Consider the following 6,000-nt stretch of genomic DNA (forward strand, 5'->3'; position numbering starts at 1 on the left):
TAAATTTGCAACAAATCAGATGGTTATCTGTCGGATAAAAAATTTCAATAAGTTTTGAATTAGTTAGAAAAGAGAATCTGTAATATACAACTTGCAGTAATTTGTCGATTCGTCAATATTATTAATAAATTGGTTTGCAACAAATTAGATAGTTTACCTCTCGGATAAAAGATGTGAGTAATTTTTGAATTAGTTGGAAAAGAGAACCTGCAATATACATGCGGTAACCTGTCGATTCGTCAATATTATTAATAAATTGGTTTGCAACGAATCAGATGGTTATCTATCGGATAAAAAGTTACTTTTGCGTTCAGAAGAGAGAACCTGTAATGTACAACTTGTAACTTGTCGATTTGCCAATATCACCAGTTAATAAATTCGTGTATAATAATGCTCGTTGAGAAGATGGCCGCGATTAAAATCCAATCGAGTCCGAATCAAATATTAATCGGACGATAAACGCGGATGGAAACGTGTCATCCGGAGAGCGGGACCATTAATAAAAGCGGCCGTGTTATCCACGATAAGGAGACCCTCCCGCATGCCGCCGTTAAAGATCCGTAGTCCTCGCGGCGGGAATGCCGTGGCACGTCCTTTCGCGCGGACTAAGGTAACTTATTCTCTGTCTTTGTGGGCGCCCTTTTTGCGCGCTCGCTCCGCGCGCCGGATAGGGTTAAGTGGGTGCGACCCCAGGACGCTAAATAATATCGAGCTGTGCCATCTACCGAGCACGTAGCGCGCCATCTTGAAATATTACGCCGGCCGCTTTATTATTCGTTTATGCGCGACTCTGCCCGCTTCACGCCGCTCCGCTCTGCTCCGTACCGCCGCTTCGCCGATCATTATACGCTCGCTTGGCGAATTCTCTTCCTTCGATCGTGAGTGCTTTCCAGAAGCGGTTACCTTTTTCTCTTCTTTTTTTTCAACTCCTCGTGTCGTCGGGTATCCATTTTCCTCGGACAACTCCAATGGCCACGCAGTGATATACTCGCTACCGCGCGAGAACGTTCGCACTGAGACTTTCTCTGGATCGAAAATTTTCGTATCTCTCATAGAGGGAAGTATCAGTAAAATTCTTATTCGAATCTATTCAACTCAAATCGATTTGTCTTTACGAATTTTCAAGTCTGCGGTTGCGGGAATGATCCGGTTGGAAAAGTGTCATACGAGTCACAAGTTAATTACAAGTTTTCTACCAAGAGCCATTCCAGAAAGTGTTGGTACCTTTCTAGAAACAGTTCTACGGTTCTAGTTCCACGTCAGGGAATGATGGAAGGGGGGGAGGGGGGGGGAAGGGTCACGAGGAAGTGAACCCGTTCGAATTTTAACGAGGGGCACCGGCCCCGCGGAGTTCCCGGAGAGCATGGTTATAAAACAACATTGACAAGACCGAAGGCAGCCTTGGAACTTGAGATCCTTCGGCCGGTAGAATTCGAGAGCAAACATGGGCGCGATCCGGCGACCGTTTTCGACATCACGACACGAAAAGCACTCCGCATTCACGTCCCTCCCTTCCTTGCGTCCCGTCTCACCTCCTTCTCCTCGCCGTCGTCTCGTTAGTATATATGCTCGTACACTCGAGATTGACATTTGAATTTCAATGAGCCACACGGTCTTCGCCGGGAGTTCTCTCCACTTTCGAAACGGCCGGAGAGGATACGAGCACGAGCAACCGGCCATTAGTCGCGTCTGTCTCCCGTGAATTTTAGATTCTGAAACGAAAACTGCTGGCAACCACGGCCGACTCCGTGGAAACGGAATATTTGTCGTTCGGCAGGCAGATCGGACAGGTGGGTCCAGTGTTATCCTGAAACGACGGTGTTAATCGTGCTAAATGCATCGACCGCCGCAGCTGCGTCTCTTTTATTATCTTTTTCTCCTTCCTCCACCGGGCGACCAGATTCTAGCCCTCTCTCCGATTCACATCTCGAGTTCCACACTCGGGTCCCAACAATGGTGTTTCTTTCCTTTTCTTTTCAGAGCCTTCTACGGCGTTGAAATAGATTCCTATAGTTGTTTCAGGACTCTCGATTTAAGAGGTAAGGAGAGGGGATGCTAGGGACGATACTTGAAAAATTAGCTGTCTCTCGCGAATATTCCAAGTATTTCAAACGAAGCACAGGCTTGGAAACTGAAAATCCAAGAAAAAATTCACTCGCCTCGTATTTCATTGATCTGAATTAACAGAACAAGGTATACATTCGAATTCGGCAAGATTTTCAATTAAATGCCATTAAACGCAATTAAATCGGATATTCACGCGGAAAGGACAAAGATCGGTTTGGAGATGCTTGTTTCAGTTCCCTTCTCAAATTCTCGCGGCGGCTCGGCAGACCGAGATATTCGAAGGATTCGAATCCGGTGACGCGGCCGTGCAAACGACGCTTGTGTGCACGTTTACCTAAATGGCGGGCAATTAGAAAGACGGTAATGAAAGTGCCAGTCGAATAGCGCGTTTCGCCGCTTCGCCAATAAACTGTTTGCTTTACGGGCCGCGGACTCGGGACTCGGCTCCTCACCTAAATTTCCCACAGTCGACATTAAATTCGTGCTGGGGCGCGCGCGTCCGCTTCCCCCCCACCCGCCGCTCGACTAAACTGGATACTTATTAATTAAGGATAATTGCCAGAATTTACGATATCGTTCGGCTTTCGCGGTCATTCGCGTACCACCGATCCGATGCTCACTCGCTTTTTGGCAAAGATCCCATTTGGTTGCTTTTATCAGGACGTTCTTTATCCCTCTCCGCTTGAAACTGGCTCTGCAGTTTCATTTTCCCAATGAAGATATTTTATTTCTTTCCTCGTCATTGACTGATATCGTCGTCGTTTCTTTTTTTTTTTGGAGCGAGGTAAGTTTTAAGTGATAGAGTCGAGTTTAATTTAAAATTTAAGAAACGGTCACGCAAGACAATCCACGCAAAATTCAGCGAGATTTCGCATTCGGAGATTATAGTTCAATCTTGATGCGATAAAATCGTGAAGTAGATTTCGTGACAAGCGGATGAAGTTGAGTTTAATTAATAATCACGCTGTTCAGGTTTTCTGCCGAATATCATACGTCAGTCATACAGCTTCCTCTCCTAATTGCTTTTCAATTGAACCAAAACCACGTGCACAAACAGGCGATTTTTACTTCATCTACTTTTATTATGTTGCCATTTCTCGCAGTCGATGGAAGTGCTAACCGGCATTGAAACATTAAAACATTGATTAACTCAAAATGGAAAATGGCCTCTCCCAATAGTTCGCACCGATCACATCGTCGAGCAAGGGCCATCTGCGAGAACAGTCCGCGAGACTGAGCAAGATTCAGCGAGATTTCGCACGCGGAGATCATAGTTCAATCCTGGCGCGATAAAATCGACGTTAAAAAGCCCCCGGTGCGCTCTGCTCGGCCCTGAGAGGCGAGGAAGCGCGGGCGCGAGTGGCTGTTATCGTGAATTGAGCGCGTTCCGCGGCCGTATAAGCAGCCCTGGTACACCTGTAATTCCTCTTCCTTATCTATTCCCTTGGCTTCTCGCTCGCTCCTCGGGGTGTATCAGTTGCTGATCGATTCAACCTGTGGGTGGTCTCGGGCCACGGTTACGTGCTGTAACCCTACGCTGTCCGAACGCTACCCGGTGTCCCGCCGGTTACACCGTTAATTCGCCAAGCTGTTCGACAGCAAACTGGCGGAACGTGGAACGAGCCGGTCACCGTGTGTGAGTGTGTGTGTGTGTGTGTATGTGTGTGCATCGCCTTTACGATTCGCCTCGGTGCCACGTGTTTTACGGCATCGTTCCTTACCGTCAACTGCCCGCCGACTCGGTAGCTCGCGCGAGAAAAATCGGATTCGCTCGGCGATACTCGATATAATATTGAGCGAGCCTTTCCTTCTCCTTCGTTTCCTCTCTCTCTTGTGTCTTGTACGCTCGAAGCAGTTCTTTTGTGGACCTTCTTAACGAAACGCATCTGAATGTTTAATGGATTTTCCGATAATCGAAGGGGTCGCGAAATAATACCGATCTTTAGGTAGTGTTGTTCAGTGTTTTCCTTTTTTAGAATTAATAACCGCCGATGTAGCTCTCTGTGTAACGGCATAACTGAATCAAGCGGATCAGTTTTTTAAAAAGAAGAAGACCCGATTAAAAATTTCCACCCGGTACGTGACCCAAGCAGCGAAGCAGTTCCAGGTGGAGGCGTAAAAGACTGAGAAACAAATGGGGTACAAGAGCGGTAAGTTACGCCACTTGCATATCAGGTCAAGCTACTCTGATATTCTTCGGTGGGGGATACTCTCCATGCTTCTCATTCAAGTTCTGTATCCAATTAAATTGAATTTATCATACTTTCAATTAAAATCAGTGGTAAGTTACGCTGCTTGCGTATCGGGTCAAGCTGCCCCTGATATTCTTCTTGGATTCTCCGCTCAAGTTCTGCATCCAGTGAAATTACATTTCCAATATTGAACTTTCAATTAACCGCGAGTGCCGCGTATACACGTGAATCTGTCACATCGCGATAATAAACAAAGCTCTCCGTATTAATATTAATTAACGATTGGCCAAACCGCCACTGAGCCTCTAAGTTCAAAAGATTTATCACCGTTCGCCCGAGATTAACTCGAAGATTACCCGCAACCGAATAAATCAATCACCGGCTAACTACAATATACAACTGCCTTTGAATTCCAACCACCGTAGTAATAACGCCATCTCCACGCCGCATGGAAACCGCATTTTGAAACCGTCGATCGACATTTCATTTTTCTTATCTCGCGCGCGGAGACAAAGACGAGAGTGAATAATTTACGCCGGCGATCAGACTCGGGCGGCAGTTACACTCTGAAGTATCGCGGATGAAAGCACGTCGGGTAGTCGAAGCGAGCGACATAAATTAAGGCGCGGGCACTCACGCCGGTTACTCACCCGACACGTTATGGATCGCCGTACGTTATCCAGGAGATACGGTCTCGCCTTTATCGGGCTTAGATCACTCGCAATGCACCGCGCCGCGCCGCGCGTATGCAGTTCATTAATCCGTATTCGCGAGAGGCGTGTCGCGCGTGCAAATCGCTCGTTTGAGCTCTCACTTGGCCGAGATACTCCCGTCGAACGTAATTAGCGCTGTCAGATTTAAATCTGTCACTCTCGCTCTCGGAACGTGGACGTTTCAATATTTTCTCCGTTATTTCCCCTGTACTTTCCCCGTTTGGATCGTTCACAATGGTTTCTCGAGTCTATAATAATTCCCCCGCAGAAACGATCGCTTTTTTCACATTTTATCTATCGCTCGTGATGGAGATTGCCGCTTACTAATGACCGACTCACGAATTTGTTGCCAGTACCAGGACGATTTTGATTATCCCGCGAGACATGTATATGGCTATTTATCAAGCTACTAAGCTCAATATAATTACTCGTGAACTAATATTTTTATAATGGCCTTGAATAATATTCTTCACGAAATGAACGAATATTTTAAATATTTCTTCATTATATTTTAAATTTATTACATTTTCAGCATTTCTTTATTATATTTTAAATTTATTACATTTTCAGCATTTCTTTATTATATTTTAAATTTATTATATTTTCAAATATTTCTTTATTATATTTTAAATATTTCTTTATTGTATTTTAAATTTATTATATTTTAAATATTTCTTTATTATATTTTAAATTTATTATATTTTAAATATTTCTTTATCATATTTTAAAATTATTATATTTTAAATATTTCTTTATCATATTTTAAATTTATTATATTTCAAATATTTCTAAGTGTAGTAACCCTTATGTAGCGGAATATTTCAAATGTACCTATTTCTCTCGATGCACATATTCTACACAATCTTTGGAGAGTTTTGGTTTTCTCACAAGTCACGATTCTTTATGATAGCCGTTGATCACCGAAAAGCTGATTTATAGACATTAGATAAAGTATCGCTGTCTGTCGATCGTGTTATTTTTGTTCAAACTCTTGGTGAGTTTGAACAAGATGGAAAAGTGTACGATCG

This window comes from Frieseomelitta varia, unplaced genomic scaffold, assembly GCF_011392965.1.
Source record: "Frieseomelitta varia isolate USP_RPSP 00005682 unplaced genomic scaffold, Fvar_1.2 scaffold_182, whole genome shotgun sequence".
Classification (NCBI taxonomy): Eukaryota; Metazoa; Arthropoda; class Insecta; order Hymenoptera; family Apidae; genus Frieseomelitta; species Frieseomelitta varia.